Here is a 24,464-nt window from a genome sequence, read left to right as displayed (position 1 = left end):
ACCTCACCTGATAGACAACACCGACGCCTCGAGCTTAGGATTTGGAAAAAATCCAGAAAAAAGTACAAGCAGCTCAAATGACCACCACTCCAAACTATGTAAAATAAATGTAGGATGAAATTCAATTGGAGATGGACGACGGAAAATTATACCTGCAATTAGAGAAGGATAAACTCAAACTCACCAAACCATGAGAGCAGATGGAACGGCAAGCCTCAAAAAGCTAAGGATGTCGCGAAACGCCTCCATTGACAACCCTGTCCAAGTCCTCTTACAGGATGGAGAGAGCCTGATGTAGAGAGCCAGGATGAGCAGATTGGTCAGGTAAGAGATTGTATTGGCCAAGGCAGCACCCTTGTTGCCCAGGCCAAGCTTGTAAACCAGCAACCAGCACACCAAGATATGGTTCAGTGCTGTGACACCTGAGCTCAGCATCACCGGGAGGACGATGTTCTGCGTTTGTAGGAACCGGACATGGCACTGCAGCGGGCCGTAGACGAACAGCGCCGGGATCATCCAACGGATGTAGCTCCCTGCTCCCATGGCAATCTCAGGGTCCTGGACGAAGAAGAGGAGGATCTGGCCAGTGTATGCCCATATCACAGCAACCACGACGCTCAGAGGAGTGAGCACAAGGATTGCCCTCTGCTTGTAGATGCCAAGAAGATGGTACTGCTTTGCTCCGAAGGCTTGCCCACACAGTGTGTCCAAGCTGCTGGACATGCCGGCCTCAAATGATCATGAACAAAGAAAGCTGATGTTAGTTGTTCAGGAGGTCCAACATATGTAAGAGACAAACTCGACATAATATATATATACCAACAAGCTGAAGCCGGTGACACCGGCGAAGGAGGTGGTGATGGAGGCACTCGAGAGATCGAGCTCACCGAGGTGACCGACAAACATGACTGATATCATCTGGACGACGTTCTGCAGGAGGCTTCCAACGACGAGAGGCCCGGCAAGGTACAGCTGCTTCTTGACCTCAATCACTAGGAGGCTCTCTCCTGGCCCTCCTGTCTTCTCACTCTTGCCTCCAACAAGGGGCTCCTCCATGTTTGGCAGCATGCTTGGAACTTCACACTCTAATTCTGAACAAGGTAGGTGTTCACAAGTGAAATGAAGGGATATTTAACACGAACGTGGAAGAAGATACCGATGGATTTCACCAATATTATATAGCCAAATTCCGACAGGAAATCGAGAGGAAACAGAGGGCATTAGCTTGGCAGCCAAGTTCAGCATGTGTCAACAAGAAAATTTGAGCATGATTGAGATGATTCAGAGTACAGAAGTCAAGTGGACAAAAACTCCATGGGAGACTAAGGAGGCAGCTTGGCAACAAGGTTCAACACAACTGAGAGAATAACTATCCGGCAATCTGCAGTGGATGGGATAATAAAGAATACATGCTTGACCACAACAAGATTGCCATTTCTATCCCTTCTTGAGTGCACTTAGATCTGCAATACTAATCAGAGGAATATAGTACCAAGGTAGTAATAATGAAATCAAACATGGATTCCCTTTGCCCACTCGTTGTCACTGTCACACCTTTTGAACATATCATCAATAATGTAAACAGTTTAAGGCCAATCGTTTCTAAGCGCGCATATCTTAAAATTTATTCCTTTTTTGTTCTGTTGTGTCTGACCACTCACGTGCTACCACCTACAGAGTAATTTGAAACGGAGGGAGTACATATAAACGGAAGGGCATTTTCCAAGATCCAGGGCCACTAGCGAATCAACTGACGACTCCTGTGATTAGGAACCGCAAAAGTAAAAATTCAGAATGGCTTCTTGAATCCATCCAAGAAAATTCAAGACATCCCTCCTCTACGCGCAAAACAGAACCTCCTAAGATGTACTTCAAAATGAGGCAAGAGCAAACTCTGTCGCTCTTAGATGCTACAACCAAAGCACGGAGTCAAATTCCAGAGAAGTGGTGAACCTCTCCAATGGAGCAATACCGATAAAAGGCGAGAAAGGGGATAAGAACAGCACCGCAGGCAGGTAGAGGGCGTGTTGAAGATTCCGCGGAGAGGGAGAGCACCGCGGGGGCTAGACGTCGGCGACCCGGGTGGCCACGGCGAGGAAGCGGCAGAACAAGTCCTCCTCACACAAGGGCGATGGGGCCGCGAGCATGGCGGCTACAGAGAAAATGAGTGATGCATGTCACACTCTCACACCACATATAGTTCTTTTAAAAAGAAGGTTGAACCCGATCCGCATCAAGCGATGCACACAACCATATTATTATATTATTCAATAATGCCCTATGGAATAACAGGGTAGAGCCGAATGATCCGTCGGAGCGAGTGTTGCCGCCGGTACCGACTAAGGCTTGTCTGCCTGTGACGGACGACGCCCCGAGACAAGAGATATTTGGGACCGGCGCCATGTTGATGGTGCCCGCTACGACGGCGACGGGCGACGCCCCGGGACAGGAGGTCTTGGAGACGGTTGCCGAGCAGGCAGAGGGCCCGAGACCAGAGGTCTCCGAGAGGCCAGTTGGGTCTGCCCGGTGCCTCTCCGGTGTCGAGGGGAGGGGGAGTTGCGGGCAGGAGGCCCTTGACCCCCTTGCCCCCTCTCTCTCTTCGCCGTTCGGAGCCTAGGCAGGCTCCGCCTTCACCGACACATGCTAACGTGCGCTTGGTTGCGGCGCCGAAGGAGAGGACGGACGTGCCGGTAGGAGGAGTCTTGTCGCCCTCACTTCCCACGTCGGCACTTGTCGGACCTGATGGGTGCACGACAAGGGACCTGATACGTCCATTTTGCATCATGTTTTTATATTGATATTTATTGCATTATGGGCAGTTATTACATATTATGGTACAATACTTATGCCTTTTCTCTCTTAATTTACAAGATTTACATGAAGAGGGAGAATGCCGGCAGCTGGAATTCTAAACCGGAAAGGAGCAAATCTGAGAGACCTATTCTGCACAATTCCAAAAGTCCTGAAAATTTACGGAGAATTATTTTGGAATATATAAAAATTATTGGGCAGAGAAACTACCAGAGGGGGCCCACCAGGTGGCCACAAACCTGGGGGCGCGCCCTGCCACGCTTGTGGGCCCCGATGTCTACTACACAACCTTCATCTTGTAGACGTTGTTGGGCCTCCAAGTGCAGAGATTTGTAGGACAGTAGCAAATTTGCTCAAGTGGATGACCTAAGGTTTATCAATCCATAGGAGGCGTAGGATGAAGATGGTCTCTCTCAAGCAACCTGCAACCAAATAATAAAGAGTCTCTTGTGTCCCCAACACACCCAATACAATGGTAAATTGTATAGGTGCACTAGTTCGGCGAAGAGATGGTGATACAAGTGCAATATGGATGGTAGATATAGGTTTTTGTAATCTGAAAATATAAAAACAGCAAGGTAGCAAGTGGTAAAAGTGAGCCTAAACGGTATTGCAATGCGTTGAAACAAGGCCTAGGGTTCATACTTTCACTAGTGCAAGTCCTCTCAACAATAATAACATAATTGGATCACATAACTATCCTTCAACATGCAACAAAGAGTCACTTCAAAGTCAGTAATGGCCGAGAACAAACGAAAAAATTATGGTAGGGTACGAAACCACCTCAAAGTTATTCTTTCTGATCAATCTATTCAAGAGTCCGTAGTAAAATAACATGAAGATATTCTTTTCGTTCAATCTATCCTAGAGTTCGTACTAGAATAACACCTTAAGACACAAATCAACCAAAATCCTAATGTCACCTAGATACTCCAATGTCACCTCAAGTATCCGCGGGTATGATTATACGGTATGCATCACACAATCTCATATTCATCTATTCAACCAACACAAAGAACTTCAAAGAGTGCCCCAAAGTTTCTACCGGAGAGTCAAGATGAAAACGTGTGCCAACCCCTATGCATAGGTTCATGGGCGGAACCTGCAAGTTGATCACCAAAACATACATCAAGTGGATCAATAGAATACCCCATTGTCACCACGGGTATCCCACGCAAGACATACATCAAGTGTTCTCAAATCCTTAAAGACTCAATCCGATAAGATAACTTCAAAGGGAAAACTCAATCCATTACAAGAGAGTAGAGGGGGAGAAACATCATAAGATCCAACTATAATAGCAAAGCTCGCGATACATCAAGATCGTACCACCTCAAGAACACGAGAGAGAGAGAGAGAGATCAAACACATAGCTACTGGTACATACCCTCAGCCTCGAGGGAGAACTACTCCCTTCTCGTCATGGAGAGCGCCGGGATGATGAAGATGGCCACCGGAGAGGGATTCCCCCCTTCGGCAGGGTGCCGGAACGGGTCTAGATTGGTTTTCGGTGGCTACGGAGGCTTTTGGCGGCGGAACTCCCGATCTATTGTGTTTTTCGAAGTTTTTAGGGTAAATGTGTATATATGGGAGGAAGAAGTACGTAGGTGGACCTCCGGGCTATCCATGAGGCAGGGGGCGCGCCCCACCCTCATGGGCAGCCCGGGACTCTTCTGGTCCAACTCCAATACTCCGTGGGCTTCTTCTGGTCCAAAAATAAGTTCCGTGAAGTTTCAGGTCAATTGGACTCCGTTTGATTTTCCTTTTCTACGATACTCTAAAACAAGGAAAAAACAAAAACTGACACTGGGCTCTGGGTTAATATGTTAGTCCCAAAAATAATATAAAAGTGCATAATAAAGCCCATAAACATCCAAAACAGATAATATAATAGCATGGAACAATAAAAAATTATTGATATGTTGGAGACGTATCAGCATCCCCAAGCTTAATTCCTGCTCGTCCTCGAGTAGGTAAATGATAAAAATAGAATTTTTGATGTGGAATGCTACCTAACATATTTCTCTAAGTAATCTTCTTTATTGTGGCAAGAATATTCAGATCCATAAGATTCAAGACAAAAGTTTAATATTGACATAAAAATAATAATACTTCAAGCATACTAACAAAGCAATTATGTCTTCTCAAAATAACATGGCCAAAGAAAGCTATCCCTACAAAATCATATAGTCTGGCTATGCTCTATCTTCACCATACAAAATATTTAAATCATGCACAACCCCGATGACAAGCCAAGCAATTGTTTCATACTTTTGATGTTCTCAAACTTTTTCAATCTTCACGCAATACATGAGAGTGATCCATGGATCTAGCACTATAGGTGGAATAGAATGGTGGTTGTGGAGAAGACAAAAAGGAGAAGATAGTCTCACATCAACTAGGCGTATCAACGGGCTATGGAGATGCCCATCAATAGATATCAATGTGAGTGAGTAGGGATTTCCATGCAACGGATGCACTAGATCTATAAATGTATGAAAGCTCAACAAAAGAAACTAGTGGCTATGCATCCAACTTGCTTGCTCACGAAAACCTAGGGCATTTTGAGGAAGCCCATCATTGGAATATACAAGCCAAGTTCTATAATGAAAGATTCCCACTAGTATATGAAAGTGACAACATAAGAGACTCTCTATCATGAAGATCATGGTGCTACTTTGAAGCACAAGTGTGATAAAAGGATAGTAGCGTTGCCCCTTCTCTCTTTTTCTCTCATTCTTTTTATTTTTTTTAATACTTTTTTATTTGGGCCTTCTCTTTTTTTATGGCCTATTTTTTTATTTGGGCTTCTTTGGCCTCTTTTTTTGTCCGGAGTCTCATCCTGACTTGTGGGGAAATCATAGTCTCCATCATCCTTTCCTCACTGGGACAATGCTCTAATAATGATGATCATCACACTTTTATTTTCTTACAACTCAAGAATTACAACTCGATACTTAGGATAAGATATGACTCTATATGAATGCCTCCGGCGGTGTACCAGGATGTGCAATGACTCATGAGTGACATGTATGAAAGAATTATGAATGGTGGCTTTGCCACAAATACGATGTCAACTACATGATCATGCAAGCAGTATGACAATGATGGAGCGTGTCATAATAAGCGAAACGGTGGAAAGTTGCCTGGCAATATATCTCGGAATGGCTATGGAAACACCATAATAGGTAGGTATGGTGGCTGTTTTGAGGAAGGTATATGATGGGTTTATGGTACCGATGAAAGTTGCGCGGTACTAGAGATGCTAGCAATGGTGGAAGGGTGAGAGTGCGTATAATCCATGGACTCAACATTAGTCATAAAGAACTCACATACTTATTGCAAAAATCTATTAGTTATCGAAACAAAGTACTACGCACATGCTCCTAGGGGGATAGATTGGTAGGAAAAGACCATCGCTTGTCCCCGACCGCCACTCATAAGGAAGACAATCAATAAATAAATCATGCTCCGACTTCTTCACATAACGGTTCACCATACGTGCATGCTACGGGAATCACAAACTTCAACGCAAGTATTTCTCAAATTCACAACTACTCAACTAGCATGACTCTAATATCACCATCTCCATATCTCAAAACAATTATCAAGTATCAAACTTCTCATAGTATTCAATGCACTTTATATGAAAGTTTTTATTATATCCCTCTTGGATGCCCATCATATTAGGACTAAATTCATAACCAAAGCAAATTACCATGCTGCTTAGGACTCTCAAAATAATATAAGTGAATCACGAGAGTTCATCTATTTCTTCAAAATAAAACCACCACCGTGCTCTAAAAGATATAAGTGAAGCACTAGAGCAACAACAAACTACTCGAAAGATATAAGTGAAGATCAATGAGTAGTCGAATAATTATGAAACTATGTGAAGACTATCTAAAATTTAATAATTTCAGATCTTGATATTTTATTCAAACAGCAAGCAAAACAAAAGAAAAGAAAATGACGCTTCAAGCAAAACACATATCATGTGACGAAAAAAATATAGCTCCAAGTAAAGTTACCGATGAACGAAGACGAAAGAGGGGATGCCTTCCGGGGCATCCCCAAGCTTAGGCTTTTGGTTGTCCTTGAATATTACCTTGGGGTGCCTTGGGCATCCCCAAGCTTAGCCTCTTGCCACTCCTTATTCCATAGTCCATCGAATCCTTACCCAAAACTTGAAAACTTCACAACACAAAACTTAACAGAAAACTCGTAAGCTCCATTAGTATAAGAAAATAAATCACCACTTAGGTACTGTTTTGTGACGCCCCCGATTCAATCGTACACTAATCAAACACGGAAACGAGTACGATCAAGATTAGGGACTCACGGGAAGATATCACAACACAACTCTACAAATAAAATAAGTCATACAAGCATCATATTACAAGCCAGGGGCCTTGAAGGCTCGAATACAAGAGCTCGATCTTAGACGAGTCAGCGAAAGCAACAATATCTGAGTTCAGACATAAGTTAAACAACTTTGCCTTAAGAAGGCTAGCACAAAAGTAGGAATGATTGAAAAGGCGAGGCCTCCTGCCTGGGACCTCCTAACTACTCCTCGAAGTCAAACTCCATGTAGAATCATCCTCGGGATCCTCTGGCTCCTGGACTCCATCATCTGGTTGCAACAACCGGGTACAGAAAGGGGGAAAAGGGGGAGCAAAGCAACCGTGAGTACTCATCCAAAGTACTCGCAAGCAAGGAGCTACACTACATATGTATGCATTGGTATCAAATGGAAAAAGGGTATCATGTGTGGACTGAACTGCAGAATGCCAGAATAAGAGAGGGATAGCTAGTCCTTTCGAAGACTACGCTTCTGGCAACCTCCATCTTGCAGCAGAAGAATAGAGTAGATGGTAAGTTCACCAAGTAACATCGCATAGCATAATCCTAACCGATGATCCTCCCCTCGTTGCCCTGTGAGAGAGCGATCACCGGTTGTATCTGGCACTTGGAAGGGTGTGTTTTATTAAGTATTCGGTTCTAGTTGTCATAAGGTCAAGGTACAACTCCAAGTCGTCTTGTTACCGAAGATCACGGCTATTCGAATAGATTAACTTCCCTGCAGGGGTGCACCACATAACCCAACACGCTCGATCCCATTTGGCCAGACACACTTTCCTGGGTCATGCCCGGCCTCGGAAGATCAACACGTCGCAGCCCTACCTAGGCACAATAGAGAGGTCAGCATGCCGGTCTAAATCCTATGGCGCAGGGGTCTGGGCCCATTGCACACCTGCACGTTGCGTACGCGGCCGGTGAGCAGACCTAGCAACCTCCATTACAAAGGAAGTTGCGTTACACGGTCCAACCTGGCGCGCGCCGCTCGGTCACTGACGTCATGAAGGCTTCGGCTGATACCACGACATCGAGTGCCCATAACTGTCCCGGCGTAGATGGTTAGTGCGTATAGGCCAGTAGCCAGACTCAGATCAAATACCAAGATCTCGTTAAGCGTGTTAAGTATCCACGAACGCCGACCAGGGCTAAGCCCACCTCTCTCCTAGGTGGTCTCAACCTGCCCTGCCGCTCCGCCTCAAAGTAACAGTAGGGGGCCGTCGGGAACTCAGGCCCACCACTACCTGGATGGAGCCACCTGCCCCTTCAGCCCCCATCTCCAAACAGTATCACCGGTAATGTAACAGTGTAAAGTATATAGTATATGCCCGTGATCACCTCCCGAGGTGATCACGGCCCAGTAGTATAGCATGGCAGACGGACAAGAGTGTAGGGCCACTGATGATAATCTAGCATCCTATACTAAGCATTTAGGATTGCAGGTAAGGTATCAATAGTTGTAGCAACACTGACAGGCTATGCATCAGGATAGGATTAACGAAAGCGATAACATGCTACACTACTCTAATGCAAGCAGTATAGAGAAGAGTAGGCAATATCTGGTGATCAAAGGGGGGGCTTGCCTGGTTGCTCTGGCAAGAGAGAGGGGTCGTCAACTCCGTAGTCGTACTGGCTAGCAGCGGCGTCGGGGTCTACCGGAAAAGAAACGGAGGGGGAACACAATAAATAACAGAGCAATCAAAACATAACATGACAACGCGATGCTAGAGGTGATTCTAATGCAGGGATAGGTGATACCGGCGAAGGGGGGAAACATCCGGGGAAGTATCCCCGGTGTTTCGCGTTTTCGGACCGGTGAACCGGAGGGGAAATTTGCATGTTCTCTATGCTAGGGATGCGTGGCGGACGAACGGGCTGCGTATCTGGGTTCGTCTCGTCGTTCTGAGCAACTTTCATGTAGAAAGTATTTTCATCCGAGCTACGGATTATTTTATATTAATTTTTAAAGATTTTAAATCATTTTCTAGAAATTAGCATAATTAAATTAATTTAGAAATTGCAATTATGATGTCAGCGTGACGTCAGCATGATGTCAGCGTGACATCAGCATGATGTCAGCAGGACCAAAGGTTGACTGGTCAAACTTGGCAGGTTGGACCCGTTCGTCATTGACTGCCTATCTAACTAACAGATTAGTTAGATTAGTTAGCCAATTAGATTATTCTAACACTAGTTAATTAAGTTAATTTAATTAATTCGTTAATTCGTTAATTATTTAATTAATCTTTTTAATCCTTCTAAAAAATCGTTTTGGGGGTGGGCCCATCCGGTCAGTGGCCCAGGGCCATTGCGGGTGTGCGGGCGCTAGTGGCGCGGTTACGGGCGCACCCATGCGGGGCCGAACCCGACCGGGGAGGCGAGGCGAGGCGAGGCCACCAAGGCGCGGTGGGCGCGGCGCGACAGCGCTAGCGGTGAGCGGGAAGGGGAGAGCCCAGGGTGGGCGCCGGAGTTGGCCGCCGGCGCGTCGATGGCCCGCGGGGCCAGAGGCAGAGGCGGGGCACATGCAGCGGCAGGCTGCAAGAGGACGAGCACGCGCGGGCGGGGCACCGCGGGGTTGGCTGGGTGCGGCTGTCCGCGGGCGCCGACGGGCGGCGGAGGCAGCAGGGGAGGCTGCAACGGTGCGGGCCGCGGCAGGTGCGAGCTGACGAGCGTGTGAGGGTAGGGTAAGCACGGGCCAGAGGCACGGACGCGGGCGAGAGCGATAGGAGGCGAGGCCACAGCGGGGGGGGGGGGGAGGCGGATCACGTCGAGCTGCGGCGTGGGCACGGCCAGAGCGCGGCCCCGAGGCGTGGGCGGGGCGCGTGCGCAGTGCGGCGCGTTCGGCGATGCGGGAGCAGAAGCAGGGGAGAGGAGGCCGGGGGCAGGCACAGAGCAGGGGAAGAGCGGAGGAGAGGCTGGGCCTCACTTGCAGTGCAGGGGAACGGGGCGGCGAGGCTTGGTGATGCGCGTCGGGGAGGAGGACGAGGAAGGCGTGCGGTCCGGCGGGGAGGCCGGCGAGGTCCAGGCGGCGGCGCGTGATCCGGGCGGCGAGGGTGCAGTCGGGGATGGGCGCCTGCGTCGGGATCGGGCGCGGCCCCGATCTAGATCGAGACGAGGGGGAGAGAGACGTGGGGGAGGAGTGGGGATCGTGTGGGAGCAGTGGGGGTGGACCAGGCTAGGGTTTCCGTCGGTAGGGGGGTTATGGAGGGGTTAGGTGGGCCGGCCCGGTTGGATGGCTAGCTGGGCTGAGGCCCAGCGTGGGGGGGGTCTTTCTTCCTTTTTTTGTTGTTTTGTTTTTGTTTATACCTCTTCTTTTTATTTATTTTTCCTGTACTATTTTCTTTTATTTTTTTAGTAAAATAGTTTTACAAAATATTAAACTGGCTCCATATTTAGAGTGGCAAAATGAGACACGGTCACAAAAAGTTTGGTACCTAAATGAAATATTTTGCACATCTATAAATTTAGAAGGCATTTAAATATTTGTTTTAGCCATTTTTTAATTAATTTAGAGCCTTTAAACTTTATATCAAAGTTTGGTTTCTCCACCATAATTATTTATGCATCATCTGGTACTTCTAGAACATTTTAGTTTTATTGTTTAAAAACTTTTGTTGTTTGCCTATACTTTAAATTTGAATTTGAATCGGTTTCGAACTAACACGAGATTAGCGATAGTAATCGAAGTGATGTGGCATCATTAACAGAGAATTACTGTAGCTTAATTATGCAGACGTCACAATTCTCCTCCACTACAAGAAATCTCGTCCCGAGATTTAAGAGGGGAGTAAGGGGGAAAGTTCTGGTTACGATATTCTAACAGATCTTCTCGAAGAAGTTAATCCCTTTCGTTGATGTCTTCAATTCTTTATTCCAATGCATCATGATAAGCTTGTCATCATTTCTTCGGGAACTCCATCGTACTTACGAAAGGATAAGGGGCAGCTCAGCTACGACATAATGCTTTTGAGGGAAACAATCTGGGGTTAACCCATGAATGAGTATAAGATTATCTCTCGAGTTGAACATATGAAATACATCAAGAGTAAGGTACGAAGGTACAATAAGAGGTTCCAAGCGGATAGAGAGTTCCTCGAAGTCTGAACCAGAGTGAGAAAGGGGTTCAGAGTAGCGAGAGTAAGTATTGCGTCTGATACCAGAATAGAGCACTAGGAAGGTGGCCCATGAATTAATACGAAGCCAAGCATGGAGAATAACCATTAGAAATAGGGTTGTACATGAGAGTCAGGTTTCGATCCTGTGGAACTGTGGGTTATGGGCCCACCATGTGGGTTAAAAGTAGGAAGGGTGCTGACATCTCGCACGGTCAGGGTGGCCAGGCATGTCAAAGGATAGCCTGTCAGTTATGTCGGCAACAACATTGGTACCAAGGGCGAGGAACAAAGAGAACCATTTTCCTGCTCGTTGAAACGAGGCGGACCAATAGGCAAAGTTCTCGTCCATCGGTGGCTACCGGAATGTCATCAACAATAGTAACATGGTCTTGCTGTCAGAATTGTACAACGAGGTGTTTACACAAGCAGGAGAATGTTACTACTTAGATCATATAGATCACAAGAAGGTTAAACCAAACAATGGAAAGGAAAATATGATTACCACATTGACAGAACAATGGAAAGGAAAATGTGTTAAAACACATATTCCCGGGGTATATCCTTCCCACGGACAAGTAGGGCATGATATCCATGACAGTATTTAAAGTAGAAATCTCTTTAGGTAAGGGGAGATAAATTTCATGACATTACCCATACAGCGGTGTTTGGATAAGTTTGATAAAGAAAATTTATCATTGTGTTTCAGATGTTATTATTGATGATCAGAGTACCACAGACATGCTTCGAGATAGCACTGACATGTTCTTCAAGCAAAGGTCAAACTTTGGATACACAAAGGATCCATCAGGAACAACTCATAGAATAAGTCTTGCAATAGGTCCTCCAACCAAGTGTGCTAGACATGACATCACCTTATTGGGTTATAGAAAGACCAATGCTATGACTCTTGGAAAATGTTCCAACCATCATATCTGACCGATTTTCAGATCTGGTTGGTGTGAGGATACCTCAGACTCGGGATGAGAAGAAGAGGTGCAACACATTGACGGGATGGCGTTGCAAGATTCTCGGGAAATGAACTACGAAGGCAAGTTCCAAATCATGAGTTCACCATTTAACCAAGGAGAGGAAGAAGGGGTGGCTGATGAACTCAGCAACAATTCATTGAGATTTCCAAAAGATGGATCTCCACAATTAGGTGAACAAGGGGATGACAACTGTCAGATAAAATGATACAATGAGGTATGCTCAAGGAAACATACCCGTTTAAACATTGGTTGAAAGGTGCACCCAAAATATGGGCTGGGTCGCACGAACAATGTTAGAATGGTGACTTAATGAACAAAAGAATTAGAATGAAACTATCGATCATTCACTACAAGCAATAGGGTTGCTAGAAGTTTTGAATTCACACCTCAAGGTTCAATTGCCGGTATTCCGATTAGAATCAACACGGGGACCAAGAATGAACAAAGATGGCGAGAAGTAATACTATAACAAGAATCCTTAAGAGGTGGTGTAATTCTAACAACATTCTTGAGATACAAGATGGTAACACTCCAAGCTAAAGAAGAACAAATGTTGGATAGCAAGGAAGTCAAGGTATAACACAAAACACGGACAAGTTTGTGTTGAACAGAAGGCAATAAAGTGGTCGATGATAATACCATTCATCGAGGGAAAGGATGGTATTTCTCATCATGAATTCAATTGATATCCTGGTAGAGCTCAGAATGTTGATGATGATCATGACAAATTATGTCGAGAGGTTTCCTGGAGATGTAATCGATCGGCGATGACATCAAGTCAAAGGAATGATGAAGCGAAATGATCTTGGGACCATGAGTAGGACACAAACTCGAATTCAAGCTTGTCATTCAAGATGGAACGAAAAGACAAGGAAGATCGACGTAAGCTTAGCTCATCACCGAAAGTTGTGCTCTGGGAATAAGGACCAGGTAGCACAGTTAAAATTTAGCACATTAATGATATAGCTGATCAGGCTAGGAATGACTTGAAGGGTTAATAAATTCATAAGCAACGGAGATTACTTAGAGCTATTGAATCGAAGTGCAAAATTGATTCACTTATTAGTGTCCTTGAGTGTCTAACAACTCATAACCCGGGGAAAATTGGAATCGATGAGAAATAATACTTGAAGAACTCATAAGAAGTAATATGGTTCTGTGCTATTATCGAGATACCACGGGATAATACTCGAAGGTAGATCATAATAGAGATTGGACGGGTGCATTGATCTGCAGAGGACAAGTGGCCCAACTTGTCCGAGAAAAGGATCAAAGATGATCAATCATGGTCGGAACCACGGTCGCAAAGGACCAACATAGATACAAGATGAACTTATAACAAGCGGGCCATTATTAATACAAGAAGCTTTCATGATAGATTCCACATCGGGTCCATGGGCATGAACACAAGGTTCAAGGTCGACTCCCACTTCTCCAAAGCAGAACCTAACATTCACTTCTCATTTTGATAATGGTATTAGTGTTGAAAGTTTTACCTGGTGAAATACCAGATGAGTATGGCCCGTGAAATCTTTCAGGCTCACATAGATTAGTTAAGGCATTGGTTCAACCCATCGAGGCATCTTAGGAACATATACCACAAAATTTTAGAAGTAATTAACACAAGCTTGAAAGTAGAGCATGGTTCACAAAGCAGAGGATACAATTTACCAAAGGCATTACGTATCAGGGGAAGAACTTCCAAAGTGATTGAATATGAAGGACGTTGTCGGATAAAATCCAACAAGGTGCTGATGATCCATAAAGGATCTGATGTGAGTATCGGCTCACAACCAGAGGAAGAATCAATGCAAAGACATTGGATTATAGAAACAACTGAGTAACTTAGAGCTCAATTGCAAAGGAATTATGATTTTCAAAGCGAAGGATCAGAAGAAGACGCTCCAATCAAGGATGGATAAGTTCAATATACTTAGGGGCAAAATCGACAAAAAAATGATTGGTCGAGATCCAGCTCATGTTTAAGACCATGTATGAGCCGAAATGATGAACTCTAGGATCTGATGGAGGATTGCGAGCATTCACAACATATTGAATCAATGTACCCAAAATGATAGTGACAAAGGCTGCCAATAAGATTACTATACTTATGGGATTAACCATAATGCAAGCAAGCAAGAATTTCAAGAGCAGTAGGCTGCTCGGGATTTTCGGAAGATCGAATGATATTTTGAAGTCTTTGGCGAAACACATGAACAACGGGGAATGAGCGGATACTCGATAAGTGCGAGAATTATCCGTAGGGGTATTCAGGTGACAAAGAACAGCAAGGTAGTAAGCTCAAAGGATTCTCGGAGTACCTTGTAATAACAAGATCGACTGTGAATGATTGTATGAGTGGCCAGTGTAAAGTTATCCATAAGGATTTATCGGTGGTCGGGAATAGCAAGAGTGGTGGGCACAAAGTCTCGAGAGAATATCAAAGAGTATCTTCAGAATCATCTGGTGAAGTAGGCCATCATCTGGAATGAAGGGGCTCTCCGGGAGAAAGTATTTACGAGAACCTAGAGTTGGAGTTAGCAAAACCATTTAACCCGAGTAGAAGAGAGATTAGAGTCCCAGAGTATAGACGAGAAATAAAAGATCCTAATACCACCCAATGGCGACGTGGGCCCGTGGGTCACACAGCCATGTTAGTAAAAGTTTTGTAAAGTCTAGACTCGACTTCGGCCAAGGAGTGTGGAAGGGGGATTCCTACAGGCAGTCGGCTCTGATACCAACTTGTGACGCCCCCGATTCAATCGTACACTAATCAAACACGCAAACATGTACGATCAAGATGAGGGACTCACGGGAAGATATCACAACACAACTCTACAAATAAAATAAGTCATACAAGCATCATATTACAAGCCAGGGGCCTCAAAGGCTCGAATAAAAGAGCTCGATCTTAGACGAGTCAGCGAAAGCAACAATATCTGAGTTCAGACATAAGTTAAACAAGTTTGCCTTAAGAAGGCTAGCACAAAAGTAGGAATGATCGAAAAGGCGAGGCCTCCTGCCTGGGACCTCCTAACTACTCCTCGAAGTCAAACTCCACGTAGAATCATCCTCGGGATCCTCTGGCTCCTAGACTCCATCATCTAGTTGCAACAACCGGGTATAGAAAGGGGGAAAAGGGGGAGCAAAGCAACCGTGAGTACTCATCCAAAGTACCCGCAAGCAAGGAGCTACACTACATATGTATGCATTGGTATCAAATGGAAAAAGGGTATCATGTGTGGACTGAACTGCAGAATGCCGAAATAAGAGGGGGATAGCTAGTCCTTTCGAAGACTACGCTTCTGGCAACCTCCATCTTGCAGCAGAAGAATAGAGTAGATGGTAAGTTCAACAAGTAACATCGCATAGCATAATCCTAACCGATGATCCTCCCCTCGTTGCCCTGTGAGAGAGCGATCACCGGTTGTATCTGGCACTTGGAAGGGTGTGTTTTATTAAGTATCCGGTTCTAGTTGTCATAAGGTCAAGGTACAACTCCAAGTCGTCCTGTTACCGAAGATCACGGCTATTCGAATAGATTAACTTGCCTGCAGGGGTGCACCAGACAACCCAACACACTCGATCCCATTTGGCCGGACACACTTTCCTGGGTCATGCCCGGCCTCGGAAGATCAACACGTCGCAGCCCTACCTAGGCACAACAGAGAGGTCAGCACGCCGGTCTAAATCCTATGGCGCAGGGATCTGGGCCCATCGCCCATTGCACACCTGCACGTTGCGTACGCGGCCGGTGAGCAGACCTAGCAACCTCCATTACAAAGGAAGTTGCGTTACGGGGTCCAACCCGGCGCGTGCCGCTCGGTCGCTGACGTCACAAAGGCTTCGGCTGATACCATGACGTCGAGTGCCCATAACTGTCCCCGCGTAGATGGTTAGTGTGTATAGGCCAGTAGCCAGACTCAGATCAAATACCAAGATCTCGTTAAGCGTGTTAAGTATCCACGAACGCCGACCAGGGCCAAGCCCACCTCTCTCCTAGGTGGTCTCAACCTGCCCTGCCGCTCTGCCTCAAAGTAACAGTCAGGGGCCGTCGGGAACTCAGGCCCACCACTACCTGGATGGAGCCACCTGCCCCTTCAGCCCCCATCTCCAAACAGTATCACCGGTAATGTAACAGTGTAAAGTATATAGTATATGCCCGTGATCACCTCCCGAGGTGATCACGGCCCAGTAGTATAGCATGGCAGACGGACAAGAGTGTAGGGCCACCGATGATAGTCTAGCATCCTATACTAAGCATTTAGGATTGCAGGTAAGGTATCAATAGTTGTAGCAACAATGACAGGCTATGCGTCAGGATAGGATTAACGGAAAGCGGTAACATGCTACACTACTCTAATACAAGCAGTATAGAGAAGAGTAGGCGATATCTGGTGATCAAAGGGGGGGCTTGCCTGGTTGCTCTGGCAAGAGAGAGGGGTCATCAACTCCGTAGTTGTACTGAGTAGCAGCGGCGTCGGGGTCTACCAGAAAAGTAACGGAGGGGGAACACAATAAATAACAGAGCAATCAAAACATAACATGACAACGCGATGCTAGAGGTGATTCTAACGCAGGGATAGGTGATACCGGCGAAGGGGGGAAACATCCGGGGAAGTATCCCCGGTGTTTGCGTTTTCGGACCGGTGAACCGGAGGGGAAAGTTGCATGTTCGCTATGCTAGGGATGCGTGGCAGACGAACGAGCTGCGTATCCGGGTTCGTCTCGTCGTTATGAGCAACTTTCATGTAGAAAGTATTTTCATCCAAGCTACGGATTATTTTATATTAATTTTTAAAGATTTTAAATCATTTTCTAGAAATTAGCATAATTAAATTAATTTAGAAATTGTAATTATGATGTCAGCGTGACGTCAACATGATGTCAGCGTGACATCAGCATGATGTCAGCAGGACCAAAGGTTGACTGGGTCAAACTTGGCAGGTGGGACCCGTTCATCATTGACTGCCTATCTAACTAACAGATTACTTAGATTAGTTAGCTAATTAGATTATTCTAACACTGGTTAATTAAGTTAAATTAATTAAGTTAATTTAATTAATTCATTAATTATTTAATTAATCTTTTTAATCCTTCTAAAAAATCGTTTTGGGGCTGGGCCCATTCGGTCAGTGGCCCAGGGCCATTGCGGGTGTGCGTGTGCCAGTGGCGCGGTTACGGGCGCACCCATGCGGGGCCGAACCCGACCGGGGAGGCGAGGCAAGGCGAGGCCACCAAGGCGCGATGGGCGCGGCGCGACAGCGCCAGCGGTGAGCGGGAAGGGGAGAGCCCGGGGTGGGCGCTGGAGTTGGCCGCCGGCGCGTCGATGGCCCGCGGGGCCAGAGGCAGAGGCGGGGCACAGGCAGCGGCAGGCTGCAAGAGGACGAGAACGCGCGGGCGGGGCACCGCGGGGTTGGCCGGGTGCAGCTATCCGCGGGCGCCGGCGGGCGACGGAGGCAGCAGGGGAGGCTACAGCGGTGCGGGCCGCGGCAGGTGCGAGCTGACGAGCGCGCGAGGGCAGGGTGAGCATGGGCCAGAGGCACGGACACGGGCACGAGCGATAGGAGGCGAGGCCACAACGGGGGGGGGGAGGCGGAGCACGTCGAGCTGCGGCGTGGGCACGGCCAGAGCGCGGCCCCGAGGCGTGGGCGGGGCACGTGCGCGGTGCGACGTGTTCGGCGATGCAGGAGTAGAAGCAGGGGAGAGGAGGCCGGGGGCGGGCACGGAGCAGGGGAAGAGCGGAGGAGAGGTTGGGCCTCACTTGCGGTGCAGGGGAACGGGGCGGTGAGGCTTGGTGATGCGCGTCGGGGAGGAGGACGAGGAAGGCATGCGGTCCGGCGGGGAGGCCGGCGAGGTCTAGGCGGCGGCGCGTGCTCCGAGCGGCGAGGGCGCAGTCGGGGATGGGCGCCTGCGTCAGGATCGGGCGCGGCCCCGATCTAGATCGAGACGAGGGGGAGAGAGACATGGGGGAGGAGTGGGGATCGTGCGGGAGCAGTGGGGGTGGACCGGGCTAGGGTTTCCGTCGATGGGGGGGGGGGGGGTTATGGAGGGGTTAGGTGGGCCGGCCCTATTGGATGGCCAGCTGGGCTGAGGCCCAGCATGGGGGGGTCTTTCTTCTTTTTTTGTTGTTTTGTTTTTGTTTATACCTCTTCTTTTTATTTATTTTTCCTGTACTGTTTTCTTTTATTTTTGTTAGTAAAATAGTTTTACAAAATATTAAACTGGCTCCATATTTAGAGTGGCAAAATGAGACACGGTCATAAAAAGTTTGGTACCTAAATGAAATATTTTGCACTTCTATAAATTTAGAAGGCATTTAAATATTTGTTTTTACCATTTTTTAATTAATTTAGAGCCTTTAAACTTTATATCAAAGTTTGGTTTCTCCACAATAATTATTTATGCATCATCTGGTACCTCTAGAACATTTTAGTTTTATTGTTTAAAAACTTTTGTTGTTTGCCTATACTTTAAATTTGAATTTGAATCGGTTTCGAACTAACACGAGATTAGCGATAGTAATCGAAGTGACGTGGCATCATTAATAGAGAATTACTGTAGCTTAATTATCCGGACGTCACATGTTTTGAACTCATTCTAAATTTATATTGGTGTAATATCTACTGTATTCCAACTTCTCTATGGTTCATACCCTCCGATACTACTCATAGATTTATCAAAATAAGCAAACAACACATAAAAAGCAGAATCTGTCAAAAACAGAACAGCCTGTAGTAATCTGTATCAAACGTATACTTATGTAACTCATAAAATTATCAAATAAATTTGTGGACCTGAGTAATTTTTATATTAATCATCTGCAAAAATAATTAACTAAATAGAACTCTCCAATAAAAAATGGCAGCAATTCTCGTGAGCGCTAAAGTTTTTGTTTTTTACAGCATGATCAATAAGACTTCCCCCAAGTCTTCCCAAAGGTTCTACTTGGCACAAACACTAATTAAAACAAAAAAACACATCTAAACAGAGGCTATATGAATTATTTATTACTAAACAGGAACAAAAATCAAGGAACAAAAATAAAGTTGAGTTGCCTCCCAACAAGCGCTATCGTTTGACGCCCCTAGCTAGGCATGATGATTTCAATGATGCTCACATAAAGATAAGAATTGAAACATAAAGAGAGCATCATGAAGAATATAACTAGCACATTTAAGTCTAACCCATTTACTATTCATAGGGATTTTGTGAGCAAACAACTTATGGGAACAAGAATCAACTTGCATAGGAAGGTAAAACAAGCATAACTTCAAAACTTTAAGCACATAGAGAGAAAACTTGATATTATTGCAATTCCTACAAGCATATGTTCCTCCCTCATAATAATTTTCAGTATCATCATGAGTGAATTCAACAATATAACCAGCACCTAAATCATTCTTTTCATGATCTACAAGCATAGAAAATTTACTACTCTCTACATAAGCAAAATTCTTCTCAATCGGAATAGTTAGAGTATCATAAGAGACTCGAATACTATAAATTGTTTCCACATTAAAAGAGTAATGTTCAGAAAAAGGGTAATAATAATCATGAAAAGTTTTATAAATATAATCATCACTACTTTTTATAGCATAAGTTTCATCACAATAATCATCATAAGTAGCAACTTTGTTCTCATCATAATCAATTGAAACCTCTTCCAAGATAGTGGAATCATTACTAAATAAAGTCATGAACTCTCCAAATCCACTTTCATAAATATAATCATCATAAGTAGGAGGCATGCTATCATCATTATAAATTTGCATATCAAAACTTGGGAGACTAAAAATATCATCTTCATTAAACATAGCATCCCCAAGCTTGTGGCTTTGCATATCATTAGCATCATGGATATTCAAGGAATTCATACTAACAACATTGCAATCATGATCATCATTCAAATATTTAGTGCCAAACATTCTAATGCATTCTTCCTCTAGCAATTGAGCACAATTATTGCAATCCTTATTTTCATGAAAGATATTAAAAAGATGAAGCATATGAGGTACCCTCAATTCCATTTTTATAGTTTTCTTTTATAAACTAAACTAGTGCTAAAACAAGAAACAAAAAGATCCGATTGCAAGATCTAAAGATATACCTTCAAGCGCTAACCTCCCCGGCAACGTCGCCAGAAAAGACCTTGATGTCTACTACACAACCTTCTTCTTGTAGACGTTGTTGGGCCTCCAAGTGCAGAGGTTTGTAGGACAGTAGCAAATTTCCCTCAAGTGGATGACCTAAGGTTTATCAATCCGTAGGAGGCGTAGGATGAAGATGTTCTCTCTCAAGCAACCCTGCAACCAAATAACAAAGAGTCCCTTGTGTCCCCAACACACCCAATACAATTGTAAATTGTATAGGTGCACTAGTTCGGCGAAGAGATGGTGATACAAATGCAATATGGATGGTAGATATAGGTTTTTGTAATCTGAAAATATAAAAACAGCAAGGTAGCAAGTGGTAAAAGTGAGCGTAAACGGTATTGCAATGCGTTGAAACAAGGCCTAGGGTTCATACTTTCACTAGTGCAAGTCCTCTCAACAATAATAACATAATTGGATCACATAACTATCCTTCAACATGCAATAAATAGTCACTCCAAAGTCACTAATAGTGGAGAACAAACGAAGAGATTATGGTAGGGTACGAAACCACCTCAAAGTTATTCTTTCTGATCGATCTATTCAAGAGTCCGTAGTAAAATAACATGAAGCTATTCTTTCCGTTCAGCCTATCCTAGAGTTCGCACTAGAATAACACATTAAGACACAAATCAACCAAAACCCTAATGTCACCTAGATACTCCAATGTCACCACAAGTATCCGCGGGTATGATTATACGATATGCATCACACAATCTCATATTCATCTATTCAACCAACACAAAGAACTTCAAAGAGTGCCCCAAAGTTTCTACCGGAGAGTCAAGACGAAAACGCGTGCCAACCCCTATGCATAGGTTCATGGGCAGAACCCGCAAGTTGATCACCAAAACATACATCAAGTGGATCAATAGAATACCCCATTGTCACCACGGGTATCCCACGCAAGACATACATCAAGTGTTCTCAAATCCTTAAAGACTCAATCCGATAAGATAACTTCAAAGGGAAAACTCAATCCATTACAAGAGAGTAGAGGGGGAGAAACATCATAAGATCCAACTATAATAGAGAAGCTCGCGATACATCAAGATCGTACCAGCTTAAAGAACACGAGAGAGAGAGAGATCAAACACACAGCTACTGGTACATACCCTTAACCCCGAGGGAGAACTACTCCCTCCTCGTCATGGAGAGCGCCGGGATGATGAAGATGGCCACCGAAGAGGAATTCCCCCTCCGGCAGGGTGCTGGAACGGGTCTAGATTGGTTTTCGGTGGCTACGGAGGCTTCTGGCGGTGGAACTCCCGATCTATTGTGTTTTCCGAAGTTTTTAGGGTATATGGGTATATATGGGAGGAAGAAGTACGTCAGTGGACCTCCGGGCTTTCCACGAGGCAGGTTGCGCGCCCAGGGGGTGGGCGCGCCCCCCACCCTCGTGGGCAGCCCGGGACTCTCCTGGTCCAACTCCGATACTCCGTGGGCTTCTTCCGGTCCAAAAATAAGTTCCGTGAAGTTTCAGGTCAATTGGACTCCGTTTGATTTTCCTTTTCTGTGATACTCTAAAACAAGGAAAAAACAGAAACTGGCACTCGGCTCTGGGTTAATAGGTTAGTCCCAAAAATAATTTAAAAGTGCATAATAAAGCCCATAAACATCCAAAACAGATAATATAATAGCATGGAACAATAAAAAATTATAGATACGTTGGAGACGTATCAGGCCCCCTGGCAGGTCTCCAGTGCCCATCTTCTGCTCTATGAAGCGTTTTGACCTAGAGAAACGGAGAGAGCTTTCCGGACGAAGTGCCACCGTCTCGAGGCGGAACTTAGGCAGAAGCAATTTAGGGCTCCGACGGAGTTGTTTTGCCAAGGAAACTTCCCTCCCCGAGGGGGAAATCAAAGCCATCGTCATCACCAATGATCCTCTCATCGAGAGGGGGTCAATCTTCATCAACATCTTCACCAGCACCATCTCCTCTCAAACCCTAGTTCATCTCTTTATTCAATCTTTGCCTCCAAACCTCAGATTGGTACCCGTGGGTTGCTAGTAGTGTTGATTACTCCTTGTAGTTGATGCTAGTTGGTTTATTTGATGGAAGATCATATGTTCAGATCCTTAATGATATTCAATACCCCTCTGATCTTGAACATGAACATGCATTGTGAGTAGTTACTTTTTTCCTGAGGACATGGGAGAAGTCTTGTTATAAGTAATCATGTGAATTTGGTATTCGTTTGATATTTTGATGAGATGTATGTTGTCTTTCCTCTAGTGGTGTTATGTGAACGTCGACTACACGACACTTCACCATGATTTGGGTCTAAGGGAATGCATTGGGACGTAATAAGTAGATGATGGGTTGCTAGAGTGACAGAAGCTTAAACCCTAGTTTATGTGTTGCTTCATAAGGGGCTCATTTGGATCCACATGTTTCATGCTATGGTTAGATTTATCTTAATTCTTCTTTCGTAGTTGCGGATGCTTGCGAGAGGGGTTAATCATAAGTTGGAGGCTTGTCCAATTAAGGATGGCACCCAAGCGCTGGTGCACCGACATATCAAATTATCAAAGTAACGAATGCGAATCATATGAGCATGATGAAAACTAACTTGACAGTAATTCCCATGTGTCCTCGGGAGCTCTTTGCTTTATATAAGAGTTTGTCCAGGCTTACCCTTTGCTACAAAAAGGATTGGGCCACCTTTATACACCTTTGTTACACTTGTTACTTTTACCCGTTATGAATTATCTTATCACAAAACTATCTGTTATCGATAAATTCAGTGCTTGCAGAAAATACCTTGTTGAAAACCGCTTGTCATTTCATTCTGCTCCTCGTTGGGTTCGACACTCTTACTTATCTAAAGGACTATGATACTTCCCCTATACTTGTGGGTTATTAATACTCCTTTCTGGCGCCGTTGCCAGGGAGTGAAGCGCCTTTGGTGAGTGTAATTTGGTAAGTAAAAATTTATATTACGTGCTGAAATTTACTGTCACTTGTCACTATGGAAAATCATCATTTGAGAGGTTTGTTCGGGGTATCTTCACCTCAACCGAAAGAACAAGAAGTTGCTCCTCAACCTATTGCACCTACTGAAAATATTTATTATGAAATTCCTTTGGGTATGATAGAGAAACTGCTAGCTAATCCTTATGCAGGAGATGGAACACTACATCCTGATATGCATCTAATCTATGTGGATGAAGTTTGTGGATTATTTAAGCTTGCAGGGTTGCCCGAGGATGAAGTCAAGAAGAAGGTCTTCCCCTTATGTTTGAAGGGAAATGCATTGACATGGTATAGGCTATGTGATGATATTGGATCATGGAATTACAACTGATTGAAATTGGAATTTCATCAGAGGTTTTATCGTATGCATCTGGTTCATCATAATCGGAATTATATATATATATATATATATATATAGACACACACACACATTTGACTCGTGAAGGAGAAAGTATCTCTCAAGCTTGGGGGAGGCTTAAGTCAATGTTATATTCATGCCCAATCATGAGCTCTCAAAAGAAATTATTATTCAGAATTTTTATGCTCAACTTTTTCATAATGATCAATCCATGCTCGATACTTCTTGTAGTGGCTCTTTTATGAAGAAGACTATTGAATTAGAATGGGATCTCTTGGAAAGAATTAAACGCAACTCTGAAGATTGGGAGCTCGACGAAGGTAAGGAGTCAGGTATAAACCTTAAGTTTGATTGTGTTAAATCTTTCATGGACACCGATACTTTTCGTCAATTTAGCACTAAATATGGACTTGACTCTGAGATAGTAGCTTCTTTCTATGAATCATTTGCTACTGATGTTGATCTCCCTAAGGAGAAGTGGTTTAAATATCATCCTCCCAATGAAGTAAAAATAGTAGAACCTATTAAAGATGAAGAAGAAACCATTACTTATAATGTTGATCCTATAATTCCTACTACTTATATTGAGAAACCACCTTTTCTTGTTAGGATAAAAGAACATGCTAAAGCTTCAGCTGTAGTCCGTAAGAGTTATACTAGAACACCTACACCACCCGAAAAAATTAAAGTGGAACCTAGTATCTC

The 24,464-nt window shown here is 44.7% G+C and overlaps 1 pseudogene; it reads right to left on the bottom strand.

Moving 5' to 3' along the window:
* LOC125541703 (protein DETOXIFICATION 16-like) overlaps positions 1-24,464 on the bottom strand; it is a 49,463-nt pseudogene that overhangs the window by 1,118 nt on the left and 23,881 nt on the right.

This window comes from Triticum urartu, chromosome 2A, assembly GCF_056163025.1.
Source record: "Triticum urartu cultivar PI428250 chromosome 2A, HENAU_Tu73, whole genome shotgun sequence".
Classification (NCBI taxonomy): Eukaryota; Viridiplantae; Streptophyta; class Magnoliopsida; order Poales; family Poaceae; genus Triticum; species Triticum urartu.
Note: the sequence above shows the minus strand (reverse complement) of the source record. Positions and strands in the feature narration are given on the sequence as shown.